This window comes from Macaca thibetana, chromosome 20, assembly GCF_024542745.1.
Source record: "Macaca thibetana thibetana isolate TM-01 chromosome 20, ASM2454274v1, whole genome shotgun sequence".
Lineage (NCBI taxonomy): Eukaryota > Metazoa > Chordata > Mammalia > Primates > Cercopithecidae > Macaca > Macaca thibetana.
Window position 1 is genome coordinate 42,721,399 of NC_065597.1, and position 19,944 is coordinate 42,741,342.

At 38.0% G+C, this 19,944-nt stretch overlaps 1 protein-coding gene and 1 long non-coding RNA gene across 7 annotated transcripts in view; one reads left to right on the forward strand and one right to left on the reverse strand.

The window, feature by feature from the left end:
- The window catches only part of CBLN1 (cerebellin 1 precursor), a 680,545-nt gene that overhangs the window by 637,463 nt on the left and 23,138 nt on the right, over nucleotides 1-19,944 (forward strand). The gene's annotated exons all lie outside the window — the stretch shown is intronic.
- LOC126944938 (uncharacterized) overlaps nucleotides 1-19,944 on the reverse strand; it is a 42,623-nt gene that overhangs the window by 3,615 nt on the left and 19,064 nt on the right. Inside the window, exon 5 of one of the 6 annotated variants that reach the window (XR_007722233.1) lies at nucleotides 13,053-13,833. The exons of 3 other annotated variants lie outside the window; for them this stretch is intronic. This is a non-coding gene — a long non-coding RNA (uncharacterized LOC126944938). Of the gene's footprint in view, nucleotides 1-11,879; nucleotides 13,834-19,944 lie in introns of those variants that run through there. 2 more of the 6 variants (XR_007722234.1, XR_007722231.1) reach the window with 2 other exon arrangements.

Sequence of the window (19,944 nt, forward strand, 5' to 3'; positions counted from 1 at the left end):
AAAATATACTATTGCAAGATTATTACACTATATGTGAGCATAAAATCACTTGAAGGTAAACTGTGATAAACTAAATATATGTACTATAAGTCCTAAAGTAACAAGTAAAATAACAAAACAAAAAGTTATAACTTACAAGCCAACGAAGGACACAAAAAGAAATTGTAAAATTATTCATTTAATCTAAAATCAGGCAGGAAAAGAGAAAAAAAAAACAAAGAAGAGATGAGACAAAACCCTCCCACAAAATTAGCATGTAAACCTAATCACATCACATATCACATTAAATAGAAATGGTCTAAATGCCCCAATTAAAAGGAAGAGATTGTCAAATTCGATTAAAAAGGAAGACCCAACCATATGTTGCCTACACAAAACACATTTCAAGTGTGATGGCACAAACAGGTTAAAAGTAAAAGGATGGAAAAAATATACCACGCTTGACACCAATCAAGGAAAGCTATAGTAATATCAAACAAAAGACGTTTCAGATCAAAGAGTATTACTTGGCATGAGAAATGTCATTTCATAATGATAAGGAGTCATTTCATCAAAAAGACAGAAATAATCACAAATCATGTCTATGCACCTACTAACAAAGCTTCAGTAGACACGAAATAGAAACTGGTATAACTGCAAGAAGAAACATACAAATCCAAAACTATAGTCAGATATTTTAACACTTCTGTCTCAATAATATATAGAACAAATGAAATGAAAATCAGTAATAGAAGATCTGAACCACATTATCAAGTAACTTTTAAAATGAACATTTATAGAACATTTCACTCCCAAAGCAGCAGAATACACATTCTTTTCAATAACACATGGACATCTATAACAATAGATCATACAGTGGTCCATAAGTCCTCTTAAATTGAAAATAACTAAAGTCACACAAAGTATATTATCTGACCACAGTGGAATTAAATTAAAAAATGGCAACAGAAATATCTCTGGAAAATGCTCAAATATTTGGAAACAAAACAACATATTCTAGATAACTCATGGGTCAAAGATGAATTCAAAAGGGAATTTATAAAGTATTTTTAACTGAAGGAAAATTAAAATACAATATATCAGAATTTGGAGGATGCCACTAAAACAGTTTTTAGGGGAAATTTTATAATACCAGCTTATATCAGAAAAGAAAAAATGTCTTAGTTTTTCCCTTAAAAAACTAAAAAAAAAAAAAAAAAAAAAAAAAAAAGAGCAAATCAAACTTTAAGCAGAAGGAAATAACAACAATAGGAACAGAAAACAATGACATAGAAAAAAGAAAAACAATAGAAAAAAATTAATGAAACAAAAAGCCGGTTCTTTGAGAAGATCAATAAAATTGATAAACCTTTAGCCAGACTTATCAGGAAAAAAAGGGAGAAGAAAGAAACTGCTGACAGCAGAAGTGCGAGAAGTTGCATCACTATTCAGTCCTCAGATGCTGAAAATATAAAAACGAGGATGTTGTGAAGAACTTTATGCCATCAAATTCAACAACTTAAATGAACAAATTCCTTGAAAGACATAAATGACCAAAGCTTACTCAAAAAGAAATAGATAACCTAATAGCCCTTTATCTATAAAAGAAATTGAATTTGCAATTAAAAAAAAAAAAACAAACAAAAAAACCTTTCCACAAAGAAAACTCCAGGCCAAATGGCTTCAGAGGTGAATTATATCAAGTATTAAAGAAGAAATAATACCAATTCTACACAACTTTTCCATGAAATTGGAAAGGAAGAAATATTTTCCAATTTATTCTATGTTAGCATTGCCCTAATACTAAAACTAGACAAAGACATTACAAGCAAAGAAGACAGACCAATATCCTCATGAACCTAGAAAAATTCTAAAGAAAATTTTAGCAAATTGAATCCAGCAATACGCCAAAAAGAATAATATATCATGGTAAAGCAGAGTTTGTCTCAAGAATGCAAAATTGGTTTAACACTCAAAAATCAATCAAAGATCAATATAATGCACTATATTGCTAAACTATAAAGAAAAACCATATGATCATCTTAATAGATACAGAAAAGGCATCAGAAAAAATCTAACATACCTTCCTGGAAAGGTTCTCGATAAAGTAGGAATTAAAGGGAATATCCTCAGTATTATAAAGGGCATATACAAAAAAACCATACAGCTAACATCATACTTAATGGTGTAATACTTAAGACTGAATACTTATGGAACCTGAATTTCCCTCCCTAAGATCAGAAATAAGACAAGGATGTCTGCTCTCACCACTTCTATTCAATAATGCACCAGAATTCCTAGCCAGTGGAAAAAGTAAAGTAAAATAAATAAAAGACCAGACTGTAAAAGAAGCAAAGCTTTGTTTATTTACAAATGACATTATTGCCAACATAGAAAATCCAATGTAGTGTACAAAAATGCTATAATAAGTGAGTTGACCAAGGTGTAGGATACAAGATCATTCTACAAAGATTAGTTGCATTTCTATATGCTAAAATGAATAATCAGAAAATGAAATTTTAAAAAAGATAGCATTTACAACAGTATCAAAACATATGAAATACTAAGAAATTACAGAAAATAACTGAGTTGGCATCTTTTTAAAAATCCAAAATACTTGGGCATAAAATCTTATATATTACTGTGAAATTTCAGAACCACAAAAATAAAGATCCTGAAAGTTTCCACGGGAGTAAACAGATCGCCTATAAAGAACTGAGAATCAGACTGACAAGGGACTTCTCAATGGTCAAAACATAATGAAGTTAGAGGAAAAGGTTAGGACAATAACATTAATTAAATTCTCATCTGACACAGCAAAAATTTGAAATATATTGTTTTAAGGTGGCAAACTACCAAATAAAGGTGTAAGCATATTATTTATAAACGTGGAGCGAACCACCAGAAGCCCTATCAATAGAATGGGTTAAAACTGGCTGCCTTTGGAAGTATGATGAGAGGAGAAAAAAGATGGGGTAGGAAATAAAATTTAATAGGCAACCACTTAATAACCCTATTGGTATTACTTGATTAACTATTTGTATGATTTCAATGTGTTTAAAAAAAACCTCAGTGGGTGCATGGTGACATCAGAGCCCAGAACAAATGAAATGGACCATTGAGTAACATGGCTGCACTTTACATATGGCCGTGAATGTCTATATTACAGCTAATAGTCGGCTGTTTTCTTACCAATATAAGCTTCAATTCCACTGAATTTACTGTGCTGTCTCCCTCCTGCCCCCCACCTCGCCCCTGTCTTTCTCTCTCTCATGGTGACAAAGAGCCTTGTTGTTCTGTGACTCTGATGGAAAAATGCTTATGTGTGAAGTCAAATGGTGTGGGGACAAGGTAGCCTGGCAAAGTATGTGACCTAGATACACAGATGACCTCACACCAACAAGAACATGCAGACACCCAAAGTTCTGTATGATTGATTCATTCTAAGTTGATGCAAGATTTTAATCAGTATGACCCTGAGTCTCATGGGAAAAGTTGTTCCTTTTTCAATTCTCTTTCAATTCTATGCATATCAAGGAGAAAAATGTTAGTTTGGTAGCCCTTTAAACAAGAACTCTTGTTAAAAGATTTCATTCTCAGACCTCTGGCTCAGAGTATTTCACTAATATTTGATTGTTGTATTTGTGTTTATTTTCATGGTTACTGTCTATTTTATATATGAAAAGTGAAACTGGTTTTCCATCTGTGGCTAGTGACAAAGGTTAAATTTATCCTTTTAAATAAATTTACAAGCAATAAGTAGGTAATTTAAGAAGAATATTAAGCACATTCTTAGGAGGATATTAATATTAGAAGAATATTAAGCATATTAATAGGAGGCAAGTTGTTATGGCAACATTTGTCAAGATGGTTTGCAAATAACTGAAGTTTAGGGAACACCAGTCTGGTAAAAGCCCTGTCCTCGTTTACCTTTATCAAAATTTGTTTTTATTTATTTTATATGTGTATATTCAGGGGGTGCAAGTGCAGATTGCTCATGTGTGTATATTGCATAGTGGTAAAGTCTGAGCCTTGGTGTACCCATCACCCGTACTGGCTTGCCTTCTTCATATGGCTCCTGGCAGGACCATGAAACAGGAAGGGAAGAATGTCCTCATTTAGGTTGGACACTGGCAGCATTTTCTGGGTGAGAAACTCTGAATTTGCTCACACTTTTTAATAATCTCCCAATTAAATGCAACTGTTTTGAGATATATCCCAATTTGAAGTATACAATAAAACCTAGAATACAGCCTTGGGAGTTGTGGGCCCATAGTTTCTGAAAAGTAGATGGCAGGGAAAGTGCTGAGCTGTATCTTTTTCTTCCCAATTATACCAGAAAAAAAAAAATAAAATAAAAACGAAACAACCCTCCCACATTTAATGAATGCGCTCACCCTCTCCACATATATGTTGCCCCAAACTTCAAGCCTTCAATCCACATAAATTTGCAAAAGAAAAGATTCACACCAAAGCTGCTTTATCATCTAGGCTGCTGGAAATGGATTTCAGGAGCAATGACCATGCCCTCCCCACATGAGGCTCCCCTACAATTGAGGCATGGACAGCAAGGAGTCAGCACAGTCTCAGCTCCAAACCGCAAATGAATCTGGTTATTTCTCTACTAACCAGTGTATAATAAGTTTACGATGATAATTACAGCACATTTACAAGGAAATTTGGAGAAAAAAGAATAAGATTGAAAAATATAAATCTAGGTCAAAAACGATGGTGACAAAAGACACCACAAACAAACTGAAAAGACAGGCCATAGTCTGGGAGAGAGACCTACGTAACAGATACAGGATCACAATGCAGTGTGTATATGTGTATATACATATGTGTGTGTGTGTATTTATGTGTGTATGTATATATACACATGCATACACAAATAACTCCTACAAATTAATTAGACAAATTAATAACCCAATAGAAAAATGGTCAAAGTGTTTGAATAAGCAAATAATAGGGAGGAAATAAATACCAATAGCCAATAAACACATGACAAGTGGTTCGATCTCATTAGTAATAAGAGAAACGTACATTAACTCCACTTTGGAGAGCGATTTGACCCTATCTAAAATGTGCACAATTCTGTAACCCAGAAATTCCATCTGCAGGTATAAACCTAGAGAGGCACTCATGTGCATAAGAAGTCACACACCACAGTGGCATTTTTAATAGTGAAAAATTGGAACACAAATGCCCCTGAATAAGAGAAAAGCTACATAAATTACAGCATAGGCACAACATGAAATACTATGAAACAATGAGGTAGAGCTATATGAATTAACATGGAAAGATCTTAAAGAAATGTTAGTAAAAAGCTAGCTGCAGAAGACACATTCAATGTTATGCCTATATAGGTGAAAAAGCCATTTAAAAATAATGCTATCTAGTTGTTTAGTGCTACAGATTCACAGTACTGTGCTTAAATGTATAAAAAATATTTCAGAGGATTCAGACTAAACTGGTAGTTGTTACTGGGAAGGTGGAGGGTATTGAGGAGAGGAGGGGGAACAGGAACTTTTATGGCCGTAGGGGTTCAAGGTGATTTTTAACTTATCTGTAATGTTCTAATTTTTTCAAGGGGCTGATATTTATGTATTACTTGAGTAATTTAAATAATACTTGAGTAATTTATGTAATGCAACAACAAGTTGATTAAAAAAAAGCACTAATAACATAAGAAGGACTGAGAGAAGGGGATAGAGAAGTTAGACCAGCAGCATAGGGTCTGTTACTGTCTGTTAGTTTATGAAATTCACGAGAACATGAGTTGTCATAAATTCATCATGTGGAAAGCCATCCACGTTGGGCTCCCCTCCCATTTGTAAATGAATTGCCTCTGTGACTGTCCAAGGCTCACAGGCTCCTGGGGCCCATGCCTCCCTCAACAGTAGGAAGGGTTGAGACCTTACTAAGACGACTCAAAGCTACAGTCTAAGAACCCTTAGTCAGAAGAAACTCAAAAAGATAATACACATGCAGTGTAAAGGAATCTTTCTCTGTTTCTTTATGAGATTGTTATATCCACATATGGCACTTTGGCAGCCAAAATAAAGTTCTCTAATGTGGTCTCATGGTAATAATATTGTAAAACAACACAAAATGGCAATAACTCGCCAGTTTCTCAAGGTGGAGGTCTGAAATCGACAATGCTTTTCTCAAAAATCACAACTTGGTAAAAGGTACAGCTATTAGAAAACAGATTCTCTTCCTAAATGCCTTGAAATTCATGCCCTTTTTAATTGCCCAGAATTCATGTCACTTGTGTGAAAAAGCTATAAACATACACAATCATAAAAACACATTTAGACATCCTGAACAAAATCAATGCCATATTATTTTAGTTTATTATTCCTTGTAGAATTCACACTGGTCTTCCTACTTTGATATTTATTTATACCGAAGAAGCAAAAGAACATAAATGCCACACTTGGGATAGCACTAATGCTAGAATTGAGTAGGATACATATAGCTTCTGCCTTAATTTAAAAAACTAAAGCAGTCTTTACGAATCAACCTCACATAATATAGGACAAAGCTGAAGGTCACTGTATTATTCATTTAAAAAGGCACTGATAAGGATTAAAATTAAGGTTCATGAGGTTTGAAGGACTGTTAGCTTGCATAAATGGCTTCTTCCTTCCTAACGGTGGATGATGGGGGGGCGGGGGCGTGGAAGGGGGTTGATGATAAATAGTATACAAAAGGATATACTTTTTCCTTCCCCCCAGGGGTTTGTTATTTGTCTCTCATTGGAACCTCTAAGCTCTTTATTCAAGAGGTCCTCTGCTATTCACAACTTTGCTGCTCTTATGAAAAATTAATGATTGCCTTCTCTTCAACAGAAAACTGCCTTATTTTGCAGAAGATTAACAAAGAGGATGCGGTGCAGAAGTGAGTCCCTCAGCAGGAGAAGCTTCTCTCACACCAACCCATTTATGGCTGGGGAAAAATACCCCGTTAGTTCAAGGATAGCAAATAAATAGATGGTGTGCAGCCTGGTACAGATGGTAGAACAAGGACTACATCCTTCACAAAAGGGATGTGCCAACAAAAACAGCCTGCCCCCAACAGCAGGCTGACCCAACGCCCTGCTCGCTGACTCCTTTATGCCGGCACTGAGTGCCACGCTGCGTTTGCAAGCTATTGTTCAGCAGGCGGATTTTCTGCTAGGGGTTAACAGGTGAGAGCAGTGATCCCATATGCAACAGCAAGAGCAAAAGAGAGAGGATGCTTTCAGTTAAGCTGCCAATGCTTAGCAAACACTTCTGAAAATATCATAGCTCAATATTGCATCATTCATGAATGGACGAGCTGCAGGGTTGGGGGTGCTTGTTTCAAAATGACTTACCGAAGTAAGAAGAGAGTGCAGAAATGCAAAAATAAAATAATGTGGCTCATGTGCTGTCCTATGTATGCATCAGTTTTCATTTTAACATCTAGTTGTGGCTATCAAAGTAATTTCTGGTGAAATTCCGCTTTCACTATTTAAAGTCCCACTTTGTTACATCATTTCACATCTTAATTTCACTCAATCTTTAATGACATACGTCCCCCAGACTCCCTAAAGCCAGAGAGGTTATATTAATTATTGGTTCATTAGTAAGGGACCGGGCCTCAAACTCAGCTCTTCCCACTTTGAGCCCAGCACTCCTGGGAAGCTGTGGAAAGCATTCAAAACGCCCTGATCCCGGCATCCAGCCAGCCAGGGGCGGGGGTAAGAACACGTGAAAACGTTTGGAAAGAACAAAGGGGCCCCTTTCTCTCACACCTGTTAAAATGGCTACTATTAAAAAAGATGGAAGACAAGTGTTAGCATGGCTGTGGAGAAAAGCGAACCCTTGTGCACTGTTGGTAGGAATGCAAATTAGCACAGCCATGATGGAAAGCAACATGGAGGTTTCACAGAAAACTAAAAATAGAACTACCATGGGGCCAGCAATCCCACTTCTGGGTAGAGATCCAAAGGAGCTGAACTCAGTGTGCCACCGAGATATTTGCATTTCTATGTTCACTGCAGAATTCACAGTGCTGAGTTATGGAAGCAACCGAGGTGTTCACCATTGGATGAATGTATAAAGAAAACGTGTGTGTACATGAGAGAATAGTATTTAGCCTTCAAAAAGAAGGAAATTATGTTATTTTTGACAACAGAGATGAACTTGGAGGACATTATGTTAAATGAAATAAGCCAGGCACAGGACAAATGCCACATGATCTAACTTGTAATTCTCACATGTGGTATCTAAAACATCAAGCTCACAGAAGCAGAGAGCACAATGATGGTTCCCAGAGACTGGGAAAGGGGGTTGGAGGGAAAAAGGTGAGAGAGGAGGGTGCAAAATTTTAGTTAGACAGGAGTAATAAGGTTTGCTGAGCTATTGCACAGAATGGTGACTATAATAAGTAATAATGCATTGTATATTTCCAAACTGTTAAAAGAGGAGATTTTAAGTGTTGTCACCACAAAAAAAGATAAGTATGTGAGGTGATAGATTTGTTAGCATGATTTGACCAATCATTCCACATTGCACACATATATCAAAACATCACATTATGCTCCATAAATATATAATTATTATTTGTCAGTTAAAACAAAGAATGAAGGCAGCACCCACCTGATGCTAAGCACCTAGAAATGACTGAATTCCACCAACATGTGTTTGGCATGGACACGGCCTTGGCCTTCATAGAGCTTCGTGGACTCCTGGGGCAGGTGGGGTCAAACACATTCTCACCCAGATAACTCTACGATCATACTTGTGATGGGCCAGACTTTTGGAGCTGTGGTTCAAGGATATATCTTTTGTGAGTTTTTTTTTTTGTGTGTGTGTGTCTGTTTTTAACTTGTTTTTTAAGTGTTTGTAGTAAGAAAGCACTGAGCTTGGGTGGCTGAAAGTGTGTGATGGAGAATCTATAAATGATAGTTTCGTATAGATGAGTTGTGCTCGGCATTGTCTATATTCATCTACTTTTTGGTGTCACTAACGGCATATGAAATGACAATTAGAGACGTCAGCTGCTCTTTGACTTGAATATACTTTCCAGAGAGCACTAAATCTACAGTGTTTCTCCTCATTCGTATGGATCTTAAGGTAGTTGAAGGACAATGACTGCCAGGCCCTGTAGACTGTTTTCTCTATGCCAACCACTGCTCCAGGACCCTCTGATGTGTTACCACTCAGTTAATCTTCACAGCAGTCTCATGACACTTGCACTATTATTTTACACATACCCCATTTTGCAGATTAAGAAACTGAGAAGCAAAAACTAAAGTGGTTTGCCTAAGGTTTCCAGCTAATAGGTGAGACAGCTGGGATTTAAAGCTGGTAGACTGCTATGCTTTCTGCCAGTCTGCTATGCTTTCTGCCTGAAGACAGATGATATCTAAAATAATTTTTAAACATATGAAATTCATTTTCAGTATAATTATAGATAGCAGATCCAAATAACTAGAAAAATCCAGGAAAAAGAGCCATGAATATACACTTTCAAAGAGCGTGCAATGAAGAGCAAAATCAATTCTTGCTTTATAAGCTATCGCAAGGATTTTACCCCTGTCAACATTTTATTGTTAGATATCAAAAAATCATTACCACCACAACAAAACATTCACAATGATATAAAAACGGACTTTGTTCCTTAAGGAAATGCTATAAATATGCACAAGAAAATATTTTTCTCTGAGAAATGGCAATCAGCCAATAAATCAGCAAGTCACACACGAGCCTCCTCTCTTTTCCTAGAATTTAACACATGAAGATTTAACAAGGCTTGTAATCAGTTCAACAAGAACGAGAGAAGCCTGTTGGAAGCCATCATTAAATCTAAAACTTAAAACTTCTGCATGACAAAATACATCATAAAAAAGGTTAAAAGACAAGCTATACATAGGGAGTAAATATTTGCAACATGCCTAGTAAGAGAAGATTGTTAACCAGAAATGACAATGAACTCCTACAAGTCAGTAAGACAGGCAACTCAAAAGGAAGAAGCATAAATAATAGGTTCAAGGATTTCAGAGAAAAGGAAATTCAAACAGCCAGTCAACATGGAAGGATGTTGATCTTCACTAGCAATTACGGAAACTCAAAATGGAACCACAATAAGCTACTTACTTCAGATGTGCAAAATGTTTAAGTTGGTTGGTATCAGATGTTTGGTGTAAGTGTGGGGAAATGAGCACTTTCTTTTTTTTTTTTAATTTATTTATTATTATTATACTTTAAGTTGTAGGGTACATGTGCATAACGTGCAGGTTTGTTACATATGTATACCTGTGCCATGTTGGTGTGCTGCACCCATCAACTCGTCATCTACATCAGGCATAACTCCCAGTGCAATCCCTCCCCCCTCCCCCCTCCCCATGATAGGCCCCGGTGTGTGATGTTCCCCTTCCTGAGTCCAAGTGATCTCATTGTTTAGTTCCCACCTATGAGTGAGAACATGCAGTGTTTGGTTTTCTGTTCTTGTGATAGTTTGCTAAGAATGATGGTTTCCAGCTGCATCCATGTCCCTACAAAGGACACAAACTCATCCTTTTTGATGGCTGCATAGTATTCCATGGTGTATATGTGCCACATTTTCTTAATCCAATCTGTCACTGATGGACATTTGGGTTGATTCCAAGTCTTTGCTATTGTGAATAGTGCTGCAATAAACATACGTGTGCATGTGTCTTTATAGGAGCATAATTTATAATCCTTTGGGTATATACCCAGTAATGGGATGGCTGGGTCATATGGTACATCTAGTTCTAGATCCTTGAGGAATCGCCATACTGTTTTCCATAATGGTTGAACTAGTTTACAATCCCACCAACAGTGTAAAAGCGTTCCTATTTCTCCACATCCTCTCCAGCACCTGTTGTTTCCTGACTTTTTAATGATCGCCATTCTAACTGGTGTGAGATGGTATCTCATTGTGGTTTTGATTTGCATTTCTCTGATGGCCAGTGATGATGAGCATTTTTTCATGTGTCTGTTGGCTGTATGAATGTCTTCTTTTGAGAAATGTCTGTTCATACAGAATGGGAGAAAATTTTTGCAATCTACTCATCTGACAAAGGGCTAATATCCAGAACCTACAAAGAACTCAAACAAATTTACAAGAAACAAACAAACAACCCCATCAAAAAGTGGGCAAAGGATATGAGCACTTTCATACGCTGCTGGTGGGAGTCTACATCATAGCCAAGTTGGAGGTGCTTTGGAAGTACCTGGTAATATTGAAGATGAGCGAATTCTATCATCTTAAAATTATCTGCAGAGAGAAATATTTGCACAGATGCACTGGGGGATATGTACAAGGATGTTCACTGCAACATAATTTGAAATAATGGAAAACTGACACAACCTAAATATCCACCAGCAAGAAATGAATAAACTGTGGTATGTTCTTAAGATATAATAGTTATAGAATGACTCTAGATGTAAATCTACCAAAATGCATACAGCTCAAAAATGACAAGTGGAAAGAAGTTGCAGAACAACATACAGTGTGATATCATTTACAGAAATGTGTTTTAAAAAGTTCCCACATCAACAATATTACGTGTTTCTAAAGATATGTGAATATACATGTAAAAGTTTACAAAACGGGCTGAAGGCATACACACCAAGTTCAGAATAGTGTCTATTTCTGGAGAATAAGGAGAGTTACTGTGATTAATGTGATAGACAAGGAGGGGGAGGGTTAAGTCAATAATGCGCTTTTTTTTTAAAGTGAAGAATTAATTCATACAGTTTAAAAAATATTATATACATAGGAAAAAAGACTGACTCAAATATGCCAGTGATTAATTCCTGTTGGTGAAGATTTCTTGGATTTTTCTTTCCTCCTCTTTTTAAAAATAGTTTTATACATTTCCAATTTTCCAAAATAAAAAATACAACTCGTAAATTTCAACTAAATCTGCAATGTCATGCTCTACCTCTTGTGATTAGCTTTTCTTTATTTTTATTTTACACAATTATGCTCTTAAGTAAGGACAAATCAGAGTCAGAACACTTTGGTCCTCCATTTCCTTCAATAAACAGGAACATAATGTATTTGGATAACTGTTTTTGGTCTAACAGAGCTTTGACATTAGAGAGGCATATGTTTCATAGATTATGGATGGCACTGTTTAGAAGACTTCAAATTCACAGGTGGCAGCCGGAATCCCATAAAGATGTTGTATCTTTGGATTTAAACAACAGTTGCAACTAAGAGTTAAATAACTCTGTGCCACTCTTCTGGTCATATCTAAAAAGCACAATAGTATAGTGGTTTAGAACTGAGCTGTCTAATACGTGTTACAATGTGTTCTCATTTAAATCGAAATGAATTAAAACTAAATACAACTAAAAACTGAGTTCCTGGTCAGGTGCAGTGGCTCACACCTGTAATCCCAGCACTTTGGGAGGCCAAGGCAGGCAGATAAACTTGAGGCTGGGAGTTCAAGACCAGCCTGGCCAACATGGTGAAACCCTGTCTCTACTAAAAATACAAAAAATAAAATAAAATAAAATAGCCAGGGATGGTGGCACACACCTGTAATCTCAGCTACTTGGGAGGCTGAGGCACGAGAATCACTTGAGCCCGGGAGGCAGAGGTTGCAGTGAGCCAAGATAGCACACTGCACTCCAGCCTGGGCAACAGAGCAAAGTTCTGTTTAAAAAAAAAAAAAAAAGTTCCTCAGTTCCTCAGTTGAACTAGCCACATGTCAAGTCCTCAATAGCTATTTGTGGCTAGAGGTGACCAGATTGGACAGCACAGATACAGAATACTTCCTTCATCACTGAAAGTTCTATTGGACAGCATTGGCTTAAAGCATGGACTCTAGAGCCAAACTCCCTGGATCCTGATCCCAACTCTACCACTTGTGAACTACTTGGTTGTAAGCAATTTTGAAATCCGTCTGTGTCTCAATGGCTTCATCTCTAATATTAGGAAAATTGTGAAACCATCCTTGCTGGGTTGCTGTAGGGATTAAAGGACTTAATTGATATATGCAAAGCTTATATTAACACAATAAACATTATATAAACTGCAAGCACTTATTATATCTGTCAGCTGTCTACCTGATGGAAAGAAGTACCACATGGCCCTCATCTCTTACTTCCAGAGCCATCGGGACATGGCGGAGGAAGAAGTAATGCTCTGGTCACCATGAGAAGATCCTTGCTCTCCTGGGCCTGATGGCTGCTGTATTGAGAACAAAGCACAGGTCACGGAGCAGGAGAGACAGGGACAACAGTAAGGAGGCCACTGTGATAATCCCAGCAGTAGGTGATCTCCCTGGGCCATGATGGTGGCAGTGAGGTGGTAAGAAGGGATCAGGTTTTGGAGTTGAAGTTATATCCTGACAGACCAGCTGTGGCATATGAGAGAGAGGAGTGAGAATCTGCAGGTATCTATTAAACACTCGTTTGCTGTCCTTATTTGGTACTTACAGCCAGAAGCCCAATACAAAGACTTGTATTTGTCATCATGAGGTCATCACCGGGCAGGATATACCAAATAAGAATGACACAGAGGAGAAAAGTATGTCAACACATTTTCTTATATAAAAAGGGAAAGGATAAATCATATATTTAAATGGTCATTTATAGGAAAATAGAAGTGAGGGGATGCTGGACTTTGAATAGCTCTTGTTTTGTCAGTTTGACTTTGTAATCATGTAAATATTTTTATAATGATAAATTAAATTTAATTTAAAAATGAATTATTAAAAATGTAAAGCAAAATAAAGCAAGTGAACCTAACTATATAAGCAGTTGGTGGTATAGCTACACACAGAGGAACAATTCTAAGTAATTCTACAACACAGTAATTTGACGGTACATCCTTGGTGGGATATATCTGAAAGACAAAGAGAAATGTTTTCATTAGCCATATTGTTATCACAGTTTTTGTATAATTACTCTGAGGCTGATTGTATGTTGTGTGGGACATGGCAAATTAAATTAGTAATTACATTGGAATTATTTAGAATCAGGATTTTCAGCACAGAAGAAGGGAGATATTTACGAATGTAAGGTCCATGAAGTAAAGTAAAAACATGGTTGTCCTGAATTTGAGTTGGACATATCAGATTGGATTAATCATTTTGTTTAAAAACTTATGTTTTCTATCTTTGTCCACTGTAAATAATAACCAGCCCAGAAGCAATGAGCACACTTACTGCTCAGAATGTGGTCTCTAAATAATATCTCCCATTAAAAGGAACCAGGAATCCCTAAGAGAAATGGCTGATTCCAGGTCTGGGGTAGGATATATACAAGATGAACCTAGAAGATACTAGAAAGCAAGGAAGCTATCAAAGACAATTAGGGCCATGTCAAAAGTAGTCCAGAGCTGACTTGATCAGGCTTCCACTGGTCAAAGATTGAACAATTTAAATATTATAAAATACAGTAACTGCAATCACCATATAAAACATATTTAACACATAAACTCTTAATAATATTAATTATAAAAGTAACAAGCACACCTTTGGAAGATGCCAGGAAACACCTCATTATTTGAAAACTGCTATGTACAGGGAAAAATAAAGCATATATCCTACCTATTCTGTATAAACTTTACCCCACGGTAGTCAAATGCGGGAAGGGGAAAATTTTCTCTTTACAGAACATTTAAGTTGACGTGTGAAGAGAAAAATAATAGAATGAGAATATTTATTACAGATTGTCATTTTTGCAACCTGTAATAAATGAACAGATATAGGCAATAATCAACAGCTGTTAATGCCATAAAAATAGAGATTATAAGACATTATGAACTTGCTGATGGAGGTATAAAACATAATCTATGAAACAATCTTGCTGTCCCCTTCCAAAGGCAACAAAACAACAAAACCCCTGTGTCTTATAAAGCCAATCCACAGGAAATAGAGGAGACACAAGAACAGGTTAAACAGCACCATAAAGAAGCAATCAGATAATTTCTGATATTTTATGAAACAAACATTCAGGTTTCTTTAACACAGCAACAATACCAATGAAAACAACAAAATAGGAAAAAACGTGGGGGAGAAAAAAGGAAGCAAAGGGAAGAGAAGGGAAGGGAGGAGAGGGGAGGGGAGAGGAGAAGAGGGGAGGGGAGGGGGAAAGGGGAAGGTGAGGTGAGGGGAGGGGAGGGGAGGGGGAAAGGGGAAGGTGAGGTGAGGGGAGGGGAGGGGAGGGCAGAAGAGGGGAGAGGAAGGGAGGGACGAGAAGGGAAGGGAACGGAAGGGAAGGGAAAGAAGAGAAGAGATGATGGGGGTTAAAAGAGACTTAAGGAACACAGCAATGAATCAATATACAAGGACAATTTAGATCCCAATTCAAACAAACAAACAACAAAAAAAAATTGGAAAAAATAAGACAAGCAGGAAACTGTATTCCTGGTGATATGAAGTCCTATTATTAATTTTTCATTTGTTCTTTCTTCATTAATGTTTTTAGCAGTGATATTATATGGTTATGTTTTGGCTATGTTTTGTGTGTGTTTGTGTGTGTGTGTGTGTGTGTGTGTGTGTGTGTGTTTCTTTGAGTCAGCGTCTCACTTTGTCTCCCAGGCTGGAGTGCAGTGGTGCGATTTTGGCTCACCACAACCTTCGCCTCCCGGGTTCAAGAGATTTTCCTGGCTCAGCCTCCTGAGTAGCTGGGATTACAGGTGCCCACCACCACACCTGGCTAATTTTTTGTATTTTTTAGTAGAGACAAGATTTCACCATGCTGGCCAGGCTGGTCTCAAACTCCTGACCTCAGGTGATCCACCCACCTCAGCCTCCCAAAGTGCTGGGATTACAGGCTTGAGCCACCATGCCCAACCTATGGTTATGTTTTTTAAAGAGTCTTTTTGAGATGGGGCTGGAATATTTATAGATGAAATTACAAAATGTCTGGGATTTGTTTCCAAATAATCCATTATGTGTGTAAAGGTGGGCAGGAGGAAGAGGCAGGTAAGAGCATAAAGGGAAAAAAATTGACTCAGGAGTTGATAGTTATTGAAGTGGATAATGCGTATATAATTATTTTTCCTTATAATTTTGTTCCTGCTGTGGTAGCTGCCTGCTCTGATTAGGATTCCTCCTGGATCCCTCCCCTCCTCTCACCCCCATATCCAAGCCATCGGCACGTCCTGAAAACTCTACCTTTAGAGCATGTCCTAGGCCTTCTCCGCTCCCTTTCCCCAGTTACTATCCTAGTCTCAGCTGGATCATATCAGTAACCTCTAACCAGACTTCCTGCCCCATTCCTGTCACAAGGAACAAAGCAAGTGTAAAGAGAATAATGTCATTTGCACTTGAAGGATGAGAAGTTTGCCAGATCAGCTGGGGTGGAGGCATTTCAGGCCAGGGGAACATGATGTATAAATGCATGGCAGTGTCTATCAGCACCATGTGGTTGGTGCGGAGAGGGCAAGCAGCTCCGTGTGACTGGAGTTCAAGAAGCAATAAGATATTAAGGCTGGAGAGCAAGACATGGGATGAGGGATAAAATGCCTTGAATGCCATGTTATGTTTCCCTGTTAATCCAAGGGCAATAGCCAGTCATTGAGGAATTATCTACAGAAACTGACATGATAAGATTTGCACATTCAAGAAAGAACTCTGGGGGCAATTCAGGGGAGGCTGGGCTGGAGGTTCCTGAATTTGGAACTCAGAGGCCAATTAGATTACCGCAATCCTTCAGGTGAGACAAAATAAGTGACTGCACTAGCAAGATGGCAGCAGGAATAGAGAGGTAGGTGAGGTATTTGTTGGGCAAATCAGTGGGATTTGGTGATTGACTGGATGTCCAGTCAGCGAGCAAGGAATCTAGCTCCTAGTGGGATGTAAAGTCATTAATGAGGGTATTGCAATGAGAAGGAGATCAGAGTTTTGAGGGAAAGGGATACAATGAGTTAAGTATTGCGCATACTGGTTGGTGGGAAATCCAGGTGGAGGTATCCAGCAGGCAGCTGGGTATTTGAGTCAGGCTGAATAAGAGGATCTACATGACAAACATTTAATTTTATACACAGCATGTAGTCCAAAGGAAGATATTAAAAGAAACTGATTTTAGCAAATTCCACAGCAAAAGAAGCAATTTTAAGTAGTAAGCGTGGAAGCGCTTGAGTAGTTTTAAAAGTAGGCACCTGAACTAGTGTTTTAACAATCTTTCGGCAGCCACAAAAAACGGATGAGTTCATGTCCTTTGTAGGGACATGGATGCAGCTGGAAACCATCATTCTCAGCAAACTATCACAAGAACAGAAAATACCCCATGTTCTCACTCATAGGTGGGAATTGAACAATGAGAACACTTGGACGCAGGAAGGAGAACATCACACACAGGGGCCTGTGGTGGGGTGGGGGGAGGGGGAGGGACAGCATTAGGAGATATACCTAATGTAAATGATGAGTTAGTGGGTGCAGCACACCAACATGGCACATGTATACATATGTAACAAACCCGCACGTTCTGCACAGGTACCCTAGGACTTAAAGTATAATAAAAATAAATAAATAAATAAATAAAAACGATCTTTCAACTTCCTTCCCACCTTCTTTACTCTGTTCCTACTTTCTGTTCCCTCCCTTCCTTCTTTCCCCCCTTTATGCATTTTATTTTTTAATATTTTATTTATGATTTTATTTTTAAGAGATGAAGTCTCGCTCTACTACCCAGGCTGGAGTGCAGTATCTTGATCACAGCTCACTGCAGCCAAGTACTCCTGGGTTCAAGTGATCCTCCCGCCTCAGCCTCCCGAGTATCTGGGACCACAACAGGCTAATTTTTGTATTTTCTGTAGAAACAGGGTCTCACTATATTGCCCAGGCTGGTCTTGAACTAGTGGCCTCAAGTGATCCTCCTGCCTTGGCCTCCCAAAGTACTGGGATTAAAGGCATGAGCCACCACACCTGACCTCTTTCTGTATTTTACGATAATATTTACGAAACAGTTTACCATATGCTAGATGTGGTGCAGCAGACATAATGATGAATAAAAACTGGATCCGAATACAGTGGATTTGGCATATGCCCTCACAGACCTCAGTCTTGTAGGAAAGACAGACATTAAACAAATGCTCAAAAAATAATTGCTTAATAACAAACTGTGGAAATCTTAAGGACAAGTGCATGGCAAAGTGATCCATACACAAGGGACCTTAAGGAACGTTTCACTCATAAAGTGTTGATTTAACAGAGAATGATGAATAGGAGATTTTACTAAGTGAAGGGGATTGGAAGAGCCTTCCAGGCAGAGACTTAGCATGTGCAAGATCTCAGGGGCAGGGGAAAGCAGCGAAGAACTGGAAGAAGGCCAATTGGACTGGGGGTCAGAGACAAAGGGGAGCTTATTATACATAAGACAAGCTGGAGAGGCAAGTGGGGTCAGCCCATGCAAGACCTTCTAGGCTATAGGAAAAGTGTTGTCTTTCTTGAACGGTAAATAGGAAACTATTGAACAATTTTAAGTAGGGAGTGATATGATCAGATTTGCATTTTGAAAATGTAACTCCACTGTGTAAAGAGCAGAAGGGCTCTTTGATGGAAGGGCTTCAGAATGGATGATGGGAAACCAACTGGAAGGCTACTACAGTGACTTAGGAGAGATGATGTTGGTTGGATAAAGTTGTGGCAATGAAGATATAAAAAAGTAGATGGATTCATTCCATTGTGTGCGTGTGTGTGTGTGTGTGTTTTAAGGAGGTAACATCTGTGGTGAACAGGCTACGGGTGAAGGAGACAGCTGCCAAGGGTGGGCATTTGTATTAATCCAGCATGGATATTTGCCATAGTTGTAATGCAGACAAAGGTTTAGGGTCTTGTAGGAAAGCCATGGAAAAGAAGGATGGAAGAACTCAGTCAAATGGCTATGTGTCATCCTGGAACAAATTCCTTGCCCTCCAGGAACTTAGAATCTGCTAAGATGAGCCTGGTACACAAATGCCAGCTCATTTACAGTACTTGGGATCAGATGAGTACGGGCTATTATGAGGGATACTGACACCATGTGATCTAGGAGTCAAGAGAAGAGCCAGGGTGGGCCAGGTCAGGGATTTCTTCCTGAAGGACAAAGCACAGAGAGGCAGCTCTCAAAATCCTTGCAACACATCCCTAAAATCCATATAGAAAACTCTATGTGTTTGGTGTAATACTGGAAACAAGTATTTCTTATGTTCACATTAAATATCAATTATATTCATTTCATGACACTCTTTCTAATGACAGCATACATATTCTCCTCCTGGCAAACAACTAATGTCTACAAATGCCAAAAATCATACCTAAGAATTTCAGATATTTATAGTTAGTTATATTTATATTTATAAGAATATATTTATATTCTTTTTTTTTTTTAAAATAAGAAAGCAAATTCCTATTTTGGTAGGACAGTGGTAAATCAGAAATGTACAATTAACACATAAGTAAATAGATATAAGCAGCTCTAGAGTCCCCAGCAAGTGGCTGTCATGAGACACCACCCAAGTTTACAGCTTTGCAAATGGGTTTTGTCCTCCCAGAGTGAGATACAGGGTGCACTTTCTGTCTTGGGCTTGAAGACCTGAGGGCTGACTAGACCTTGAAGGAGAAGTAGAGTACATACTGTTCCAAGACCACATCCTCAGCAATCCCTGAGGACACAGTTACCAGATGCTTTGAAAGAATCAGGGGTTACAGCACCTGAATCCTTGGGGAGACCTACAGCTGCTGGTAATTGTGTATGGCTCAATTTTATGACCATTCTTCTATCTGCCTTATTTAGGAGGCTAGATATTAATGAAGAGGAGGCAGAGACAAGCAGCAGGAGATCTCGTGTGCCGACACAAATCCTAGAGAGGATTTCTACGTGGAGACTCGCAAAGGGAGATTCTTGACATTGTGTTTGTGTAGGTCACATGTCACATCCTCTTTTACCAAGCCCAGGAAGGAAAAAAATGAATTTTTGGCTGGCATTTGTTAACCTTTAATGGTACAAATTGTTGAACCATATGATA